The sequence below is a fragment of the Lactuca sativa genome, chromosome 5 (assembly GCF_002870075.4).
Source record: "Lactuca sativa cultivar Salinas chromosome 5, Lsat_Salinas_v11, whole genome shotgun sequence".
Classification (NCBI taxonomy): domain Eukaryota; kingdom Viridiplantae; phylum Streptophyta; class Magnoliopsida; order Asterales; family Asteraceae; genus Lactuca; species Lactuca sativa.
The window spans coordinates 275177166-275196437 of NC_056627.2; the positions used below are offsets into that span (position 1 = coordinate 275177166).

Sequence of the window (19272 nt, forward strand, 5' to 3'; positions counted from 1 at the left end):
ATCGTACATTTGCTTTTCTCCGACTATCTAAAGTACCTGAAATAAACTGTAAGCCAAAGCTTAATGAGTTCCCCCATATATCACACACAACCATACGTATAACAACATGCATATTTCAGTCTGACTGGACCGCCTCGCAGGGCCTGCAGCTTATCTGGACCGTTCTCAGAGCCTTCAACATGACCAGACCGCCTCGCAGGGCCTACAGCCTATCTAGACCGCTCTCCGGGCCTTTGAAATGACTAGATTACCTCGCAGGGCTTACAGTCTATCCGGATTTCGGACCGCCCCGGGTATCTTGGCTTCCAGATAAAAGCTACTTCTATAAAACGACGATGTGTTTTTTTCCCTGTCAAATCTTGAGTTTTTTTTTAATCAAAGCAGTGTATTTTAAAAAGATATTTATCAAAATGGTGTGGTACAAAAAAGAAGTTACACAAATGTGTTAAAGAAAAAGTTTGTCAGTTAGATGTGTACAAAAAAAATTAAAAAGACAGTAACATATTACCGTCGGTCATAATAGTCATATATGAACACATATGAGGCATTGTGGGAGGGCAAAGTGAGCAGCCGCACAGGGGCCCAATTTTTTTTATTATATATTTTTATTTAAAAATCAAAACTTACAATAATGATAAGGGCTCATTTTTTTGGCTTGTCCAGGGCCTCTGTTTGATATTTGATTTCTTAGGATCGGCTATGTGTGAACACTTCCAAAAAATTTATTATCTAAATATGTAAAAAAAATTAATTAACTATTTATGAACAAACCAAAAAATTAATTACCTTAATAACTAAAATTCCCTAAATAAATATACGATGAAAATCCATAAAGAAAAACGACAATACTGTTTTTATTTAAAACAACCAAATAGAGAAAGGGAAAAAAGCCCACTGGACAATGCTTGACCCAAAGCGCAAAAATATAAGCACATCTATAATCAGCCAATCAGGTGTTCATACTTAATTAAAACAACCAAAATAAATAAATAAATACACCAACTGTAAATGCTTGACTCGAAGCTCACAAATTCAAACACTTCTAAATAAATAAAAAGGACATTTGATCATGTTTTTGACATTTCATAGCTTGAGTAAAAGCTGCAATTAATTATTCGGGATGTTCGTACGTTATGATGGATTTATTAATTATATATTTTCGACATAGTTTCTGTAATTTTCTTTTACGAGCTGACCATTTATATAATTTTGCTATTACATTGAGGCCATTATTATATTTTTGTATGCAAGAGATCATTTCTATAACTAAGGTATTATATAGGGGCCACTTAAGTAATATTTTTTTTACACAATAATTAAGTTTCTCTTAGACCATTGGGTATTGATGGTGTTATAACATTCAAAATTTGTGACTTAGTATGTGACCACAACAATAACTAAAAATGGGAATAGTATTCATATGTTATAACATGTTAAGAAGTAAAGAGAAGAAGAGAGAAAATGATTTGATTGGTTGAATTCACCGTTGCGCTCCATTGTCGTGACCACGAGATTTGCCTTAACAAGATTATGGGTGTCGTTCTTCATGTTATTATGACTTTGCGAGTATTCCACATCAACTTTAACGGCGTTGTGATGATCCATACCGCATGGTCTAACAAAGCCGTAATTTTCTTTTATACATTGTCCATTTTTGTAATTATTCTATTATATATGGCTCATTCTAACAATTTCTGAAATTTTCTCAAACCTATGAATCGTTAGATGATTTTGAAGGAAACGTTTATGTGATTTTCTCATACTTAAGATTGCAGGCCAAGGGTCTTGGCATGCGCCAACACCTCCCCCTAGCGCATGTTAAGGGGATTCACCAATTTTTACATGTTGGTTCATTAGCGTAGAGGGGAGAGAGAGAGAAACTGTGGTGGGTTATGATTACCTTATATTTATTTTAGTTTCTTTTTTCAAATCGAATATCAAACTCACTACCACTCTTTATAATCATGCTAAGTTTAGTTGGAATTAGAAAAATAATGCGATAGTTTAACATAAACACCACCACTCCCTCTAGTCTAGGGACCATTCTTGTAGTTTGAAAACATGGCAATTACTTTCTGGTTTTAGGTGTTATTTGTTTTTTGGAAAATGCTTTTTTTGAGCACTTATGTCTGCGGGCGGAAAAAACATCTACGTCTGCGGAGTGTTGAAGTATATTTGTTTTCTTAAAATACTACAAATGTAAAAACATCTACGCAAGTAAAGACATGGACCAATGTCTTGAGGCGGAAAGACATTTCTCGCAGACCTATACAAAACAAAGAAAAATATAAAACCCTAAAAATTTGGTCCGAATTTTTTTTATAGAAAAATTTTCCAATATTAATTTTTTACAACTTGTTAAAACTTTTTCTACAATTTTTTATAGACTTATTTTACATATTTGTTCACTACCATTTTATAACTTTTTTATAAGGTTTTTTATATTTTTTATAACACTTTAAATGTTTTTGATTATTTTGGATTTTTTTACTTAATCTTTATAACTTTTCTTACAATCTTTATTTATAATATATTTAAACTTTTTCACAAGCTTTTTTTTTTAAATTACATCTATTTTAATTTTTTTCTACAACATAGAAATGTTGAGAAAAACGAAATAAAAATGTTTTAAAATTTTAAAATGTTATTTAAAGTGTTTAACAAAGATAATTTCTTTTTAGAGGTTTCAAAAAAAAAGTTTCAAAATGTTTTTTATAGCTTATGTTTTTGCTAATATGTTTTACTTATATTTTTTTAACGTCCAAATTTTTTATATACTTATATTTTTTTAGCTTCATTAGATTGTATTTTTTTTATAAGAGTTGTAAATTAGATTCAAATAGTTATTGACAACGTTTAAAAAAGGTTGTACAAAATATAAAATTACTAAAATAGGTTTACTAAAGAGAGTCTTGAACTGTAATTGTTATTTTATTTCAATGTTGTTAAACTATATTTATTTAAATTTTGGTATTGAATCAATTTATTTAAATTTTAGTCTATTTCGACAGTTTGTAGAAGTTAAAAAGCAAAGAGTCTTCTTCTTACAGATTGCAAACATTTGGTCTACCTCTTCTTCTACGGATGTTTGTAGATGTGGTCCGCATCCTGCAAGCGTTTTGACTCTAAAATAACAAGCATCGCCTTGTTTAACTTTCAAATACTTATTATTTTTTAGCTTATTAATTTGTTTTGTTTTAATCTTCAATACCAAACTAGTAGGAATTAGATGCATCGTTGGCGCTAGGTTGGATGAAGTTTACCTAAACGTTGATGGATTTTTGTTTTGTATTTGGTTCACTTCACTTTAAAAATGGGGTTGTGTTAAGTAGAGAATGGTTTTCTTTTGTGTACAAAAGTCGTTTATTTTGATAGTAAACACTATGAACTTAATTTATATTCACATTCATTACAACTGCATTGATGAAACAACATACGTTCACTTCTGGAACCGAAAGATAGTGAAAAGAAGAGAGGGTCTACATGCATAAGATCCTTTGATTAGAATAATGTCTGCAATCAACCTCCATGCACCGGACTTCAACAATGTAGTTTCCTTCCTGTAGAATAATTACCATCAACAAAGATAGTAAATAAAACTCGTTTTGCTTTTAAAAAGTGATTAGCACTTCCGATGGAGTACCTTGAGCAAACTGTAAAGGGTATTTTGGTCATTTCAACATGATACAACCAAAAGCCGTTATAATAACTCTTAATTTTCACCTGAAAACCGGTGATCTTTTTGTGGCGTGACTTTTTTCTGTTCTGCATGTTAACCTCACTTTCTGTTGTAATTTATTTTCTAAAAAGTAAATAAAAGTTACCAACACTTGAAAACAGGAAAAAAATTTAAAAAAATATAAAAAATTGAACATAAAAATATAAGTACCAGTTGTGTCATATAAACAGCAACTCCCTTTGTAGGACCCAACTAATGCAACCTTCATGAATCAATAAAAATATATGTCGGACAAAAATACGAAACCATAAATATTATTAAAAAATGGTCAACATTGTATGTCAACCTGACTGCCTAGTGTATAGCAAGCAACAGTGACCATTTCATGCATAATTGCATATCATTCCAATAAACGACCTGATGATCAGGAATACTCCAAATCCGGACTTTGGAATCAAGTGATCCACTAATGAAGCATCTCTCATCAACAGGATTGAATTGGATGCAAGTTACTGTATTAAAAAGATACACCCTTAGTAATCATACTTCATAAAGAGATATATATACAATAATACATATATAAACTTAATTGTTTATATGTATTTGCTTACCATAGTCATTGTGTGAAAAGATCTTCAAACATGAATTGCTAGTCAACTGTCACAACCACACAATTTTGTCCATTGAAGATGACAATAAATGGTGTGGTTTGGACCAAGACAAATCAAGAACATCATCCAGATGTCCAAAGAAAACTTGAATCTTTCAACTTCTCAGGAGTTGGGTTAGAATTAGAAGATGACTTAACTGATGTAGACTGGGAAGTGTCGTCGAAGGAGAGAGCAGGCGACAATGGTGGTGACAGATGAACATAGATTGAATTAAACATAAATAAAAATTAAAAACAAATCAAAATAAAAAAAAAAGATCTAACTTTAACATATATGATCAATACCAATACTACTTGTATACATAGAATCCAAACTAAAATTAACCTCAATAATACTTGTGTCTCAAATATAGCATAACCAGCGTTGATAGCTTCCTATGTAATTGTCCCATCCTTTTCTTCGTCTTGTCTCACAAATAGCAGGATCAATGTTTTCAGATCAAATTTTCAACAAATGCACTTTATTTGTCCCCTGTAGCTTTCCAATACCCTGGAGGCTGGAACAGCTGCTTGATTTGGCCAAACTCCTATATCACATATAGTTGTAAAATTGATCAGATGTTGTGGAACTTTCATGAAGTTGTCAATTTCATCAAGCATATTCACATAAAAAGACCAAATCATCCAATTTTATGCATGTATTTAGTTATTATAAACTAATTTATGCATATATTTAACCAGTTCACCCAAAAATGAGACGGGGTAACAGTAATTTATGCAACGTGAGAGAAGGAACTGAGCAAACGCGATGGTGAAAAGGAAAAAAACAACACAACTCTGAGTTTTTATGTCATAGGTGTTGAGTGTTTTTCAATTTGAAATCTTCATAGAGATAACGATGAAAAAAATAAGTCAACAACAATTTACACGATTACCCTTTTTATTTTAGTCACAAACGTGTCGGTTAAGAGCGCATCAATATGTGCAGATGATTGAATATCCAAAATTAGGGACAGAAATAAAAAATGGAGATTGAAGTTATGGAATGTATAAGAAGAGAAAGAGGGGAAAAAGTTACTATAGTTACATTTATTTGTGTAAATGTACAGCTTCTATGGAATAATTACAAAGAGAAACAAAAATGTACAACTTCTACCCTATTCTTATGTAATAATCAAGTTTTTATGGAACAGTAACGTTTGTTATTGTATTTTTATTTATTTGTGTTATAGTGCAGTAACGTATCAACATCTACTTAAAAACATGTACCAATAGAAATATCTCATAAAGATTGTATGAAGTAAATGGGCAACTGATCTGGTGGGTTTCTTATGTGATGACATGGTGAGCATGTAGAATTCAAGAATAATACATATGTAGTCTGACACAGTCGCACACAATGGTAAAATCAAGATCTAAAGAGATGAATAGTGATACAATACATACGTTGCAAGAGGTATTTGTTTTCTTTATTTTTTGATTTATTGAGAGCGAGATGAAGACAACCTCCATCTCCCTTCTCTCTCTTCCTGGGCAATATTTGTTTTCTTTCCATTCTCAATTTAGCCCTAGGAAACATACACAAATGACATGATAAGAGAAATCATCACTAAATTTTTGAAGCAATCGAGTTTGGAAGACAGATAGATAGAATTAGAAACAATGAAATCATACCTGCTACGAAGACGAGAAATAAGAAAGCAACCCCAAATAGTAAGGGGCAATGGTACCTGGCTGATTAAACGTTTGTACACTGAAAATCACATCATAAGCCCAAAACTCAACCCTAACTTATGAAACTGAGAAAACCAAAGATGAAAGAAAGGGCATCGGTACCTGGCTGATTAAACCATAGTCAACCATATGGTGAACAAACCGATTTCTAGGGTTCAGATCGACTGCTACCTGTTTCTTAAAACCAAATAATTAAAAGCCGAGATAAAACGAAATTGGAATAAACTGAAATAGTGAGAAGAAGTAGTAGAAGTCGACCTCATCGTTCGATTGGAATGCAACAATGGGAATAGAGCGGAGGAGTTATCAAGTGAAGAAATTCGATAAGCATGAGGAACATATTCAGAGACGCAGTCAATGGCGGTGGAGATTCTTATTGGAGGAGAAGGGCGGCACAATCAAAACAGATAAAAGAAGAAAATATAAGAATCGGAAAATATGGCGGTCTAGAATGAGAGGCGGCAATAGACTTTGAGGAAGAGAGCACAAGTTACAAGGGCAAAATAAGAAAAGAGAAGACTTTCATGCGCGGCAAAATAAGAAAGGAGAATACTTCCATGTTAAAAAAAACACAAAAGAAAAGTCTCGTGTCAATTTATGAAAAAGAAGAAAAGTTACTGCAGCTAACAGTTTTAAGCTTTTATGGTATATTTAATTAATATCATTTTCCATTTTTTATAACTATACACATAATAATCATTCAACTCTAAATTTGATAATAATGATTTTAATTATGTATATCATTTTATATATATTTTTTTTAATATTATTGTTAAGTACTTTCTTTTATAAATATTACATGTGTTTAAATAATTACAAACTATATGAAAGAGTTTTTATTAAATATTACACGAATATAAGGATAACTTAATTATTTTCTTTTAAAGCAATCAATGATTAAAGATGAATTAAATTAATAGATACATATTTGATAAAATTACTAGGTGTGAAAAAATTATATATAAAAGTGTAAATATTAAGCATTTTTTAAAGTAGAAATTCGAAATAAATACAAAAAAACGATGAATAAATATATTTATATAGTTGTTAATTTAAATTACAATACATTTCCAAATAATTATCTTTATCTAGTAATATGATTCTATAAAATTTAAATGAAGCAAAGCATTTGAGGCTATAATAATAAACAAAAGAAAAGTACACTGTAATTCCCATTTGTCCCTGATTACAACAAACTCAAATAGGAACATTGTCACAAATTGGAAAGACTTCATATATAACGACTCAAAAAGAATAAAAAATAAAGTTATTCACACAATATCAAATAATAAACTTAAAGAGTTAAAAGCAAGAATGACAGACAACTTACTTCCATTTATTTGTTTATCATAAGAACTTACTTGCACTTAAAGTATGATTCAGTAACATTTGTTGCATTTAGCACAAAGAATTGTTTACACATAAAATTTTATACTGTTGCTTTATTGAACAAAATATGTTTTGATGCTTTAAGTAGGGATGCAATAATTCACTATGGTGAGAAATCTAGATAGTGTTAACTATTAAAACAAGAAAGACATAATATGACAAACATGTAGCTTATATGGATTACATGTATATCAATGTACTAGTTTATAACCCGTAAGAACCACGGTTACAAAATTAATTAAGCTTTTTTAGTGAAAATTCAAAGTTATTAATCAATTATTAATTAGGAGATTTTTTAGTTATATAAAACTATAATTATTGATTTTAAATAAATATGTGAAATTATATCACTTTATAATTTGTATTAATTTTATTTTAATGCTATTAATTTAATGTAGATAGAGTGGAAAATTTAAAATTTAAAATAATAATCAATAGGTTGACATGTGGCAAGTATTAATTAGGAGACATAACATGGTGACACATGACAAAAGAAGAATAAAACATGCATTAATTAAGAGGTTTAATAAGATGACACATGTCAAAAGAAGAATAAAACTATTCTTTTATTAGAATAGGAAGATTTTCTTTCAACATCAACATTGTAAACATGAAATAAGGCCACTAAAAAAAAGTTTAATATTATGATTTTTACACATGCTTTTCCTGCACTTTTCTCTTTTTCCCAAAATACCTCTTCCTTCAAAAAAACCTTTCATGCTCCAGATTATTCATTTCTTCTATTTATATAACTATGCTAACATTTTTTTGGATAAATGTGCTATTGAAATCCAAACATTTCCACCATCAAACCCAAACTATTCTAATAAACAAATATTGTATCAGGTTTCCATGGTTAATCTCCAGAAGAACATACATTCATAATCAAGAACCTCAATATTATAGCTAGTAAATTCTATTTTTTTTCTATGCCACTGAAACGACATGATGTCTAATCCTTTGTATTAACAATTAGTTTGTCTTCATATTAATAAATACTAAAAGTCAAATCTATAGAAATCACTTTGTTGCAAAATGCATTAAGTCTACGTATTTATATATTAATATTATAAATGAGGTTGAACTATACATTCGGATATATGCATTATGAGGCTTCTATGTACTCCATAACACTTGATACACACAAAGTGCTCCAAGATTTGAAGATCTAGTCACACCCGGAACCAAAAACGATATGGAATCAATGAAACAAACCTCAATTTTTTACATGCTTCTGTTTTTTATTGATATCCACAATCTATTTAATTCTAAGTATAAGAACCTCATCAACAGAAAAAAAAAAAAAAAAAAAAAAAAAAAAAAAAAAGTAGCAAATATGATGAAATCTTAGGGGCAAAATGGTCCAATTCCGGACTAAGCAAGGAAAATTTGCATAACAGTAAGAGAACCATGATCTAGGTAAATGGGGCATCAAAGAATCATGAATTATAGTCATATCATGAAATCTCAACACCTTCCATTCTGATCATCAATTGCTGGAACAAAACATCCGGGCAACTGAAACGTCATTCCCAATAGTATAAAACCTGTCTTTCCGGCAACTCAAAGCTCTTGTCCACAGCAGAACAAGTATTAGATTTTTGCAGTTATTGGTTAAAATCAATCACAATATACGCCAACTTCTCTTTCAACTGATTTGCAATAGAAACAACCTCAAAAATATATGACCAAAAGGGTATAAATGTGGAAGTAAAAATTGAAAAATTCAACTTTCATAAAACAAACAAATCAACTGAACTGAATCAAGCACATCATATTTTTTTTTTCAGTCTTTCAGATTACTTGAGGGATTACTATTAGTTTCTATGAATTTCACCAACTATAATTCATATTAGCAACCACATATATTTAAGGGCAGGGGCAGAGTTGTCATGTATGTATGGCAAACACATAAGAAGTTAACTTAGTGACATGATTACCACACCAGTTAAACTTTTCTGTCAACAGGGACGAAACAACAAAATAGAACCAAATCAATTGATTAACCTGTCAATGACCATATTTCTTTGAGGCATGCTATCAAACACCATATATGCATTACAACATACAAAAGGATTCAAATAGTAGTCTTACATCAACACAGACAAATGCAACGAAAAGATAACAAAAATACATAAACTTTGCATTTATTCAATAATAAACTGTTTTGCAAAAGAAGGTCATCATTAAATCAGAATGATTTTCTAACCTTGTGTAGATGGTGGTGTAATCAATTTTGATTATGCAGAGTAAAGGTTAGAACAACAACAAAATAGCATGACTGATATCACCGTTTGAATTCCTTTCATTCAAAAGTGTATAATTTTGGAATTTTTATCAAAGATTAGCTGTGGATTCGAGGAATAGATAAATGATATGATGGATTTAAAAAGGAAGGAAATATATATTTGTATAGCAATTATTATGAGATTTTAATACAATCAATACATAACATATATAACATACGTTCAGTCAACTATGATTTTCAATATTTAAGAAAAAGGAAAAAAAGCAGAAATTGCCAAGTGGAAAATGATAAAATCAAAATAACCAGAAAATGCCATGTGGCATAATACATTATAATTAGAGGACATGTGGCAAAATCATTTTCATTTATTAGGGTAAAAGAAAAGAAAAGAAAAGAAGAAGAGAAAGATAATGTGAAAAATAAAATACAAATAAATAAACAAAAAGAACAAAATGGCTCTATTGCCACTTTTCATCCATTTTGCCGTTTCACGATGGCCTCAATTTCTCAATGCAACCAAAATCACACCACCACCGTCTATGTTCTCCTTCGACGAAACCAAGTCCTATATTATTTGTATTATATGGTTGTAGTCTCATTAGATTTTCTGTGCTTAGGACTAATACCTGAGAGTATAAATAGAAATTTCAAAACACAATTGGAAATCAGTAGTTGAAAAACATCTATTATGGGTTGTGCTCTTCATTTTGGAATGGAAGATTGGTTCTCTCTCTCACCCTCATCTCGATTCACCGGAGCACAGGTTTACACCGATTTCTCTCATCAATTATGGCTTCATGTTTTCAATTTATTCAACGATTTTTTTCTAGAGTGTCATCAAATTTAGCCTGTTCGATAAATTCCTTTCTAGCAACTCAAAGTTGATTGAACAACAAATTGAATCCAAATATCGAGGAGTGTTTCTAATTAGGAACACATGGAGTAAAGGACCAAAAGAAACAACAATTATGTAATGAACAATAACCTCTTATTCAATCTCTTTTTTCTAATAAAAAATTCTAGTATTGTTACTTGCTATTTTTTTTATAATTTTTTTTCCTACTCTCTAAAAATAACAAATATATCTTTTTTTTTATGATTTTACATTTAAATTTAAATCTTCTTCTAAGTCCTTCAAAATCAACATTATTAATATAAATTTTAAAACTCAAAATGTGTGGTAATCAATTATAAATAATCTTCTAGTCCACTTATTTTGTTACAGTTATTATCTACGTTATTTTAATTTATCAACTATGCATTAGACGAGTTATAACCTAATAAAAAATAATAGTTAGAACTAATAAATATTAATTTAATAATTCGTTTTTTGTTGTAATTTGTATTGTATTGGTAGATACACTTGAAGTTATCACACATTGAAATTTTCTTATAACACGGGCACAAAGTTTATCACGCCATATTGTTAGACATAAACAATTATTATTATTAACAATGCAACACACAAGAGATGAAGGCTACAACATTGATGTGACAAATATCTATAAATTCGTTGTTTATATTTTTTTTAAACAAAAATCGAATATAATTTTAAACTATTCTTAATTTCACATATATCTTGGGTAAGATTGAGTTTAGATCTCAAAAAGAAATGACAATACGTGATGTTAATGAGCTAGAAGTCTTTTGATAAATTCATTGTTTATATATATTAAAAAGTAAATTTGATGTATCTTTGAAGTCACGAATTTTAGGTTTATGATAAAAAAGAAATCTGATGTTGCTCGTCAAAGTAGTTTTTCATATTTATACGAATTCGACATTCTTGTTTTATTGGTTGTAGCGATGTTTCAATATTTAAAATAATAAAATAGCCGTTATATTTTGGTTATGTTTACAATTTAATAATTCTATTCAATTATGGCAATAAAAATTACTAAAATATTACAAAACTTTTATGTTGGTCAATTTGACACATTATTGCAAATTACATATCAAATAAAAGATTTATTAAGTCTGAATGAGTTTTAGAGAATTATTTTGAATGACATTATGATTATCATGTGAACAAAAAAAGTTGCTTGGTTGGTTGAATTTTCTCTTATCGTTTTTTTTTAAATAACCTCAAATCATTTTTGTTTAACCTCAAATCATTTTTGTTTAACTTTCATCCATATTTCGAAATTATATTTTTAAACTTAAGCTAAATTGCAATATTATTGTTAAAACATAAAACTTAACGTAAATAAGTAATTAAGTTTAAGCAATTTGGGCCTTTATTTCGAAAGCCCACAGATGTTTGCAATCGGTGAAAATCGTACATGTGTTGCTATTATATGTAAAAAAATGTAATTATATTGGTATTATGGGTAAAAATAAAAGTATGTTACCTATATTAGTAAAAAGAGTAAAGTACTTTGTTGTTTTTTGCAATTTATAACACTGTTTTGCGACTAGGGTATCAATTTTTTACTTTTGTAATCTTTTTGATTGCTCTTTTTGTTTTATAAATTTAATAGTATGTTGTTAAATCAGACAAAAAGGCATGATGCATTGAATAAACTTAAGGCTGAGTTTGAAGCACAGGAAGAGGAGGTTTTGTTACTCTTGGAACGTGTAACAGAGGCTAAACGCTTATCGCTCATAACATGTGAATAGCTTGTTAGGAGGTATATTTTGTAATTCCATTTAAAGCATTGATTTGGAGGGAATTGTAAATTTTGTTGGATTTAAAAGGATGTTTAACTTTGTTACGGATTTTATGTATATATGTTTGATGAGACGTTTGGTTTTTCTATAAAGAAAGAACATGATTGATGCGACAATATGATAATCTGTTATTCGGTCGCTTATATTGTTGAATCAAGTTTGATGTAATGTGTAATGTGATTTGAAAGTATGAAATACCCTCTTAACATGGTTAGGGTTTTGGGATGTTTGTAAGCTTGTCTTTACCGAAGATGGATCAATCGATACGGGTGTGGCCCACTTTGTTTCATGGTCCTTTCGTACTGTACCGGTTGCACCATTGGTTTGTGTGATACTTTTTCCATCAGCTTTTTAGGTGGTTCCTTAAGTAAAAAGTTGTTTCCTTTTAACTTAATGATTGAAAAATGAGATGCTATAATAAATAATTTTCAAATACACGGAAAACACAATCAGAAGTGACAAAGTCGATTCATTTGGTCTTAATCATCATCCTCTCTAATAAATAAATGTTTTTTTTTGCCACTTGTCAATCTCTTATAAGTTTTGACACATATTATTTTGTAGTATTTTTAGAATAAATAATATTCACATGTCATTTTATGGACTTTTTTCAAATTTTAAAAATAAAAAGTCATATAATACTTATATTTATATATGGAAAGTATTTATTGTAATAAATGTGACAGTAAATTGCAATGAATATGTATCTTCCTTACTTATTATTTCAAAATTTTATTTTAAAAAGTATTTAATGTTACACTTTAATACTTAATATTTTTTTAATCAACCCGTGTAACACCTAGTGTAGTTATGAAAATGCTAACTGTTTATTATATCAAATTGTTACACCCTTATTACATTTTGGAAAAATTGTTGTATGACTTGTATCTTAGGAATAAAAGGATTTTTAGGCTCATCGGTGTGGGTGAGGTCCAAGACCGCACTTCGTGCCACATAGGATGGAAACACCGCCCCTAGACCGCGGTCTGGTGCGGTCTTGGCCGCAGTGCGGTCCTCCAAAACCGTGTGTTCTGATTGGTTGAGGCTTGATTCGAAGAATTGAGCCGTTGAGCATTTAATTTTTTTTTTCTTTTGCTTTTTCTTTCCTATATATATATACATATCAACTTAAATTTTTTTTTCACAACACAATCTCCTCTCTCTCTCAAAAAAAAATTAAATCACCACTATCTCAAAAATGTCATCTTCTTCATATTCTGAAGAATTTCAGACTATTTTTTATACCGTTATTGTGTGTGTTCAAATGGCGGAACAAACATACAACATTGTATGTAACAACGCAGCTGCAAGTTCCCAACAGAGAACACGAAGATATATTTACAGAAATCGAGAAGAAACCAACCAACGTTTGGTGCAAAACTATTATGCAGAAAATGCCACTTACCAAGGGTATTATTTTCGTAGGCGCTTCAGAATGCTCAAAGGTTTATTCGAACGTATAGTTGAAGATGTAACGAGGGAGTGCAGTTTTTTCCAACAACGCTACGATGCTAGAGGTACACTCGGTTTCACTCCCTTACAAAAATGCATGGCTGCACTTCGTCAGTTAGCATATGACATTCCGTCTGATGCGTTAGACGAAAGTTTTAGGATGTCGGCTAAGATAGCACGAGACATTCTCCATTTTTTCTGCAAAACTGTGATTCAATTTTATGATCCAAAATATCTACATAAGCCTACACATAATGACATTGTCACACCCCCGAACCAGACGGCGGAAACGTCCGGGGGCTGTTGTGACTCAATTGAATACCATAACATTGAATATATATATGAAACATAACAACATTCGTCACCATGCATTAATATAGTACAACCAGTAGCGTTTACATGAAATACATTGTTTAAACATCACATTCCCAAAAATAAATTGTTCGACTCGCAGATAAATAAACTGCAGGCCACCACTGAATATTGTTTCCCTTGTATCACTGGTTCCCTGAGAATACAAGTATTTTGAAAAACGTCAACATATGAAATGTTGGTGAGTCCATAAGTAGTGTTTGAAATCCAATGTTTTGTATTGTTTGAAAACCACCAGAAAATCCGATATTTTTTGAAAGTAATATGGTCAAAAAGGTGTGAAGATCCATAGGTATGCTTGTTTGTTTCTATACTTGTAAAAATTGTTCATTAACATTGTATGCATTTCGAATCCGTTATGTATTGAAAAACCTTAGGAAAACCCGATGTTTTCCTAATCCTTTGAATTCCATGAAGTTACGTTGAAACCATTGCAAAAAGAGTAGTCTCATTCCCAAGCGACGTTGGATTATTTTTGAGCATGATTAATTGCTACAAACACGCATTACACAAACGACCAGTTTATAGCTATACTAACGATCCCGAAGGCGTCGTCCGTACTAATCACGTTATCCAACCGCCCTGACTACGTGTAGTCCCACATCCGAAGAGAAAGAGGACACGAAGACCTCGATGACTCCATTAACCGGTTGGGGATAAAAAATGTGTACGAGGGGTCCCCGACCCGCCTCGCATAAAATGTAGACTTTACTAGCAATACCAAAGGACCCTTAGGGACCAGTAGTATACAAGCCATTGAAAGTCCCTCTACGTTGTGCCAAGTCGGTGAAACCCAACACTTCGTAGAATAAAGGTCTTCGGGCCTTAAGATCAGGTCATTGGGCTAGCTAGGCCCAACAAGCAAGATTTTACACTTTTGGGGCCCAAAGATGGTGCGTAGACGTCTGTGCACACTCACATGTATATTGAATTCCCAAACGTTACTTGTATGAATCGTAGTGTCGTCGTGTTAGTAGTTTCGGATTTTCATTGGTTCGAGACCGAACCAATTCGTTTTACAACGATTTTGGTATTGTAGTGTATTGTATTTAGTCGATAGTCGCGGTACCATTGTTTGATCAAATTGCATGTATTGAATTAGCCTTGAAAGTTTTCTGTTTTCAGCCCCTCATTGTTTGACAAATTTACTTTTTCAACCCTTTAATTAAATACTTTCCGGTTTGGTCCTTAAATCAACTTTCTTGACATTTTAACACCAAAAATTATTGAAATTGATATTTTTCAGCATATTTTTCAATGAAAACAGTTTAAGTCCCTGAAATTTCAGTTTTCTCGGTTATAACCCTTCTTTTTCGCAACTTTGACAATTTTTAAACCTTTGAAGAGGACTTGGAACACTTATAGTCCACTGTTTTACAGAAAAACACAGTTTTGGCCCTCCAAAACAGAAAATCTCGCATAATGGGCCTCATTGGGCCGAAAATGTCATTTTTAGCCCATTAAGCTTGAAATTTATGTTTTTAATCCTCTAAATGAGTATATTTCCAGAAATTGTTTTATTGAAACTGTTTTGGCACACCTCATCAATCAGAATTCATGATATGTCAATTTGGACCCTTAATTTTATATTTTTCACATTTTAGGCCCAAAATTTGTGTTTTTAGCCCAAAGAAAATTGTTACTAAACCACTTAGCCATTTTTCTTGAACACTTTGTATGTAGAAATATATTTGATGCTAAAATCATTTACCATAAGATATATCTCGGTTTTGAGGGGTTTTATGGCTAGATCCAACATTATAGCACACAAAAGCATACATGTAAGCATGGAAATCATACAAGGCATACAAAACACATATAGATCTACACTTTCACTTGTATCCCCCCCCCCACAAAACTCATAAAAACAGAAAATAGGGGGTATGAAGCTCACCTTAGGGTGTGATTTCGGTTCTTGAAGAAAAGATGGAAGAAAACTTGGTGATTTTTGGCCTTAGCACCCTTTTCTTGATGATCTCGAGTTTGAGATGGCTCTAGGGTGCAAGATCACGATTTTTTGCATAGATTAGGAAAGGATTTTGATAAAACAAAGAATTAAATTCATAGATCCAAGCATAGCCTTACCTTGGATGAAGAGTTGGTGGAAATATCCTCTTGAAAGCCTCCTAATTTTCGAGATTTTTTAGTGGAGAGGGAGGGATGTTCTTGAGAGAGTTTGAGAGATTTTTGTGAGTGTGTGTGTGTGTGAGTATGGCCGAGAGTGAGAGAGAGAGAGGAAGAAGAGATGATATTTGAGGTGATGTGCATGGAAGAATGAGAAATAATGCATGGATGTCCAATGGATAAAAATGAGGTGGCAATGGTAAAGTCAACTCTCCTCTTGGGCTTGATTTGGGCCGAGAATGATGGGGAAAAGAGAATGTTTGGGCCTTAAATACTTAAGCCCAATTTTCATGGTTAAGTTGAGTGATTTTTGGTCCAAATAAATTTAAAGGTGATTTTTATGACTTGTTAGGGTCAAATTAGGTTAATTATGGTTCATAGTCATTAATTTATTTCATTCTAGGCCCAATGTGGTCCAAAATGTTGAAATAAATTAGTGTGGGTCCAATTAGAACCCAATTAGGGTTCTAAGCCCATGATAGTCTAATTGGAAGCTTATTGGTCCACTTGGATCCAATAAGGGAGTCCTAGTCCAAAATGGACTTAAACAATGACTTCTAGGGTCTCCAATTGTTTGATGACTATTTGTAGTACTTGCATGATGTATTTGATTGAAGTTTTTGATTCACATTAGCTTGAATGTATAGATTACATGACACAAAATTTCCAGTTGTGACAGACATCCTGCAATTGCAAGCTCATCATGCTAATGTGCATGGGTTTCCTGGAATGCTAGGAAGCTTAGATTGTCTCCATTGGGCATGGGAAAATTGCCCTACAGCATATCATGGGCAATTTATCCGAGGTGATCATGGTCACCCAACGGTCATACTTGAAGCAGTTGCATCACAAGATATGTGGATTTGACATGTTTTTTTTTGTTCTCCTGATTCGATTAACGACATCAACGTTCTTAACCATTCACCAATATTTAACAACATATACGATGGATCCGCACCAGATTCTTCTTTTCAAGTGCGTGGAACGCCATATAAGTATGGTCATTATCTGGTCGATGGAATCTATCCTGAGTATGCTGTGTTTGTTAAATCGTTTTCAGCTCCACATGGTTCTAGACGAAAGAAATTCAAGAGAGCTCAAGAAAGAGCTAGGAAGGATGGTGAGCGTGCTTTTGGAGCTCTGAAGAAACGATGGTTCATATTGAAAAAACCAGCAGCTTATTTGGGCGAGGAAAAACTTCAAGAAATCATGTATACATGTATTATATTGCATAACATGATTATTGAAGTCGAAGGAAGAGTGATATGTGCGTTTGACGAGGAAGAAACCATAGCAGAGACACAACCAATAGAAATTGGTGGCGAAGAGTATATAAACAGGAGAGCAGAGATACGTTGCACTGAAACATTTCACAATCTTCGCAATGACTTGGTGGAACACATTTACGGGGTTCAAAACATTAACCTTAATTTGGATCCACTGGATGACCCCGAAGACGAGTTCTCGGAAAACGACTTTATGTAGTATGTTTTAGTTATTTTATTTATGTTTTTTAAGTTTCTAAAATTATTTAAATGTCATGTGTGTGGGTTTTTTTTTTGGTAACGCAATGTACTGTTTTTTTTTTAATTTTCAAGTAATGAAAAATTATGTTTTTTTTTTATTAAAATAGAAGTTATATTAAATTAAAATAGTTAAAAAAAAAGAAGTTTTATTAAATTAAAATACTTAAAAAAAACAAAAATAAATAAAAGAAATAAAAAATGTGGCAAGAAACGACACTTGAGTGGTAAAAAATGACATGGTGCTTATGTGGCGGTGAAGGAAGTGCGGTTTCGGCGGCACCTCCCTCTAGCCTTATATCGTGAACTAAAAGAATTACAACATAAGTGGGCTTTTTGGCTTTTTATTTTGTAAACTTTGAATCATTTCTACCGCGGTTTCGTGAACTAAAAGAATTACAACATAAGTGGGCTTTTTGGCTTTTTATTTTGTAAACTTTGAATCATTTCTACCGCGGTTTGCCTTAAATAGCGCTTTCTTTTTTAACTTCGGGTATAGATGGTATCGAATTTTCTGATACAAACCGGATTTAGTTCGCTCCGAAGTATTAACCCGTTTTAGGGTCCGAATCACTGCAAATGGGCCCGTGGACTTTCCTGAAGACGAATCCACAAATGTGGATCCTTGGCCCAATCACATCGTCTGTTGATATTGTGTTTAAATAATTACAAAAGTAAATTTATAACATGTAAAATACCCTCCTCTATTCCGATGTGGGACAATAAACTTTACACACAAACACCCAAAGTCCCACAGTGTCCCTGAATTCGTATGTGTGTGTATCTCCAGTTGCAAATTTCCCATATTGATTTCAGCTAGATCATATAGTATGTTCATGTGGTAGAAGATAAGATTAGCATTTAGCACACGGACTATATTAAAATTTGCACCTAATGATATTATAAAATATAAATTATTTTAAAAATTGTTACTTTATGGCATCAATTTGAGGTCTCGAAAATGCAGTTGTAATGAGGATAAATTTTGTCCAATAAACCAGAGGCTTAACAATCAGGAGTTTCATATTTGCACCCTTCACATCACTCAGCAATCTTTGCCATTTCCACAATAACTAAACAAGATTTTAAAAAAAAATGTAGAATACTAATCTGAAAGCATCATCATCATCATCATCAAACTCTGCAACAGGAGATTTTTGGTCATTTCTTTTGTAAACAACCTTCCCATATTTCTTAAGCAACTCATCATACATGTCTTATGTATCTTGACTTATACTCTTCTTCTACAGCCATAAAAAACAAATAGTTTCGTTTACAAAATTAAAGTCTCGTGAAATTTTTATATCTGATAAATATGGAATCTACGAGTTGATAGTGCTCATAGAGCCACAGGGGGCTCAACGGTCTGTTTTTAGCTTAATTGAAACCGATTATGAGAATAGGTGACTATTGGACTTGAGTTTAATTGTTAAGATTTTAATAGATCAAATAAAAATTAAACTAGGCATTG

At 31.7% G+C, this 19272-nt stretch overlaps 1 long non-coding RNA gene across 4 annotated transcripts; it reads right to left on the bottom strand.

Annotated features, from left to right (window-relative positions):
* Window positions 1–3339: 3339 nt before the first annotated feature.
* Window positions 3340–6556, bottom strand: LOC111878852 (uncharacterized). 4 transcript variants are annotated; one of them, XR_002845952.3, is made up of 10 exons: window positions 6282–6555; window positions 6126–6194; window positions 5964–6042; window positions 5736–5857; window positions 4675–4876; window positions 4291–4496; window positions 4026–4191; window positions 3890–3941; window positions 3644–3802; window positions 3340–3560 (listed from the first exon to the last, which is right to left on the bottom strand). It is a non-coding gene; the product is annotated as an uncharacterized LOC111878852 (long non-coding RNA). The 4 variants fall into 4 exon arrangements; XR_006192870.2 differs by having other exon boundaries at window positions 4291–4876; window positions 5796–5857; window positions 6282–6556; XR_002845951.3 differs by having other exon boundaries at window positions 3724–3802; window positions 4291–4876.
* Window positions 6557–19272: the final 12716 nt, after the last annotated feature.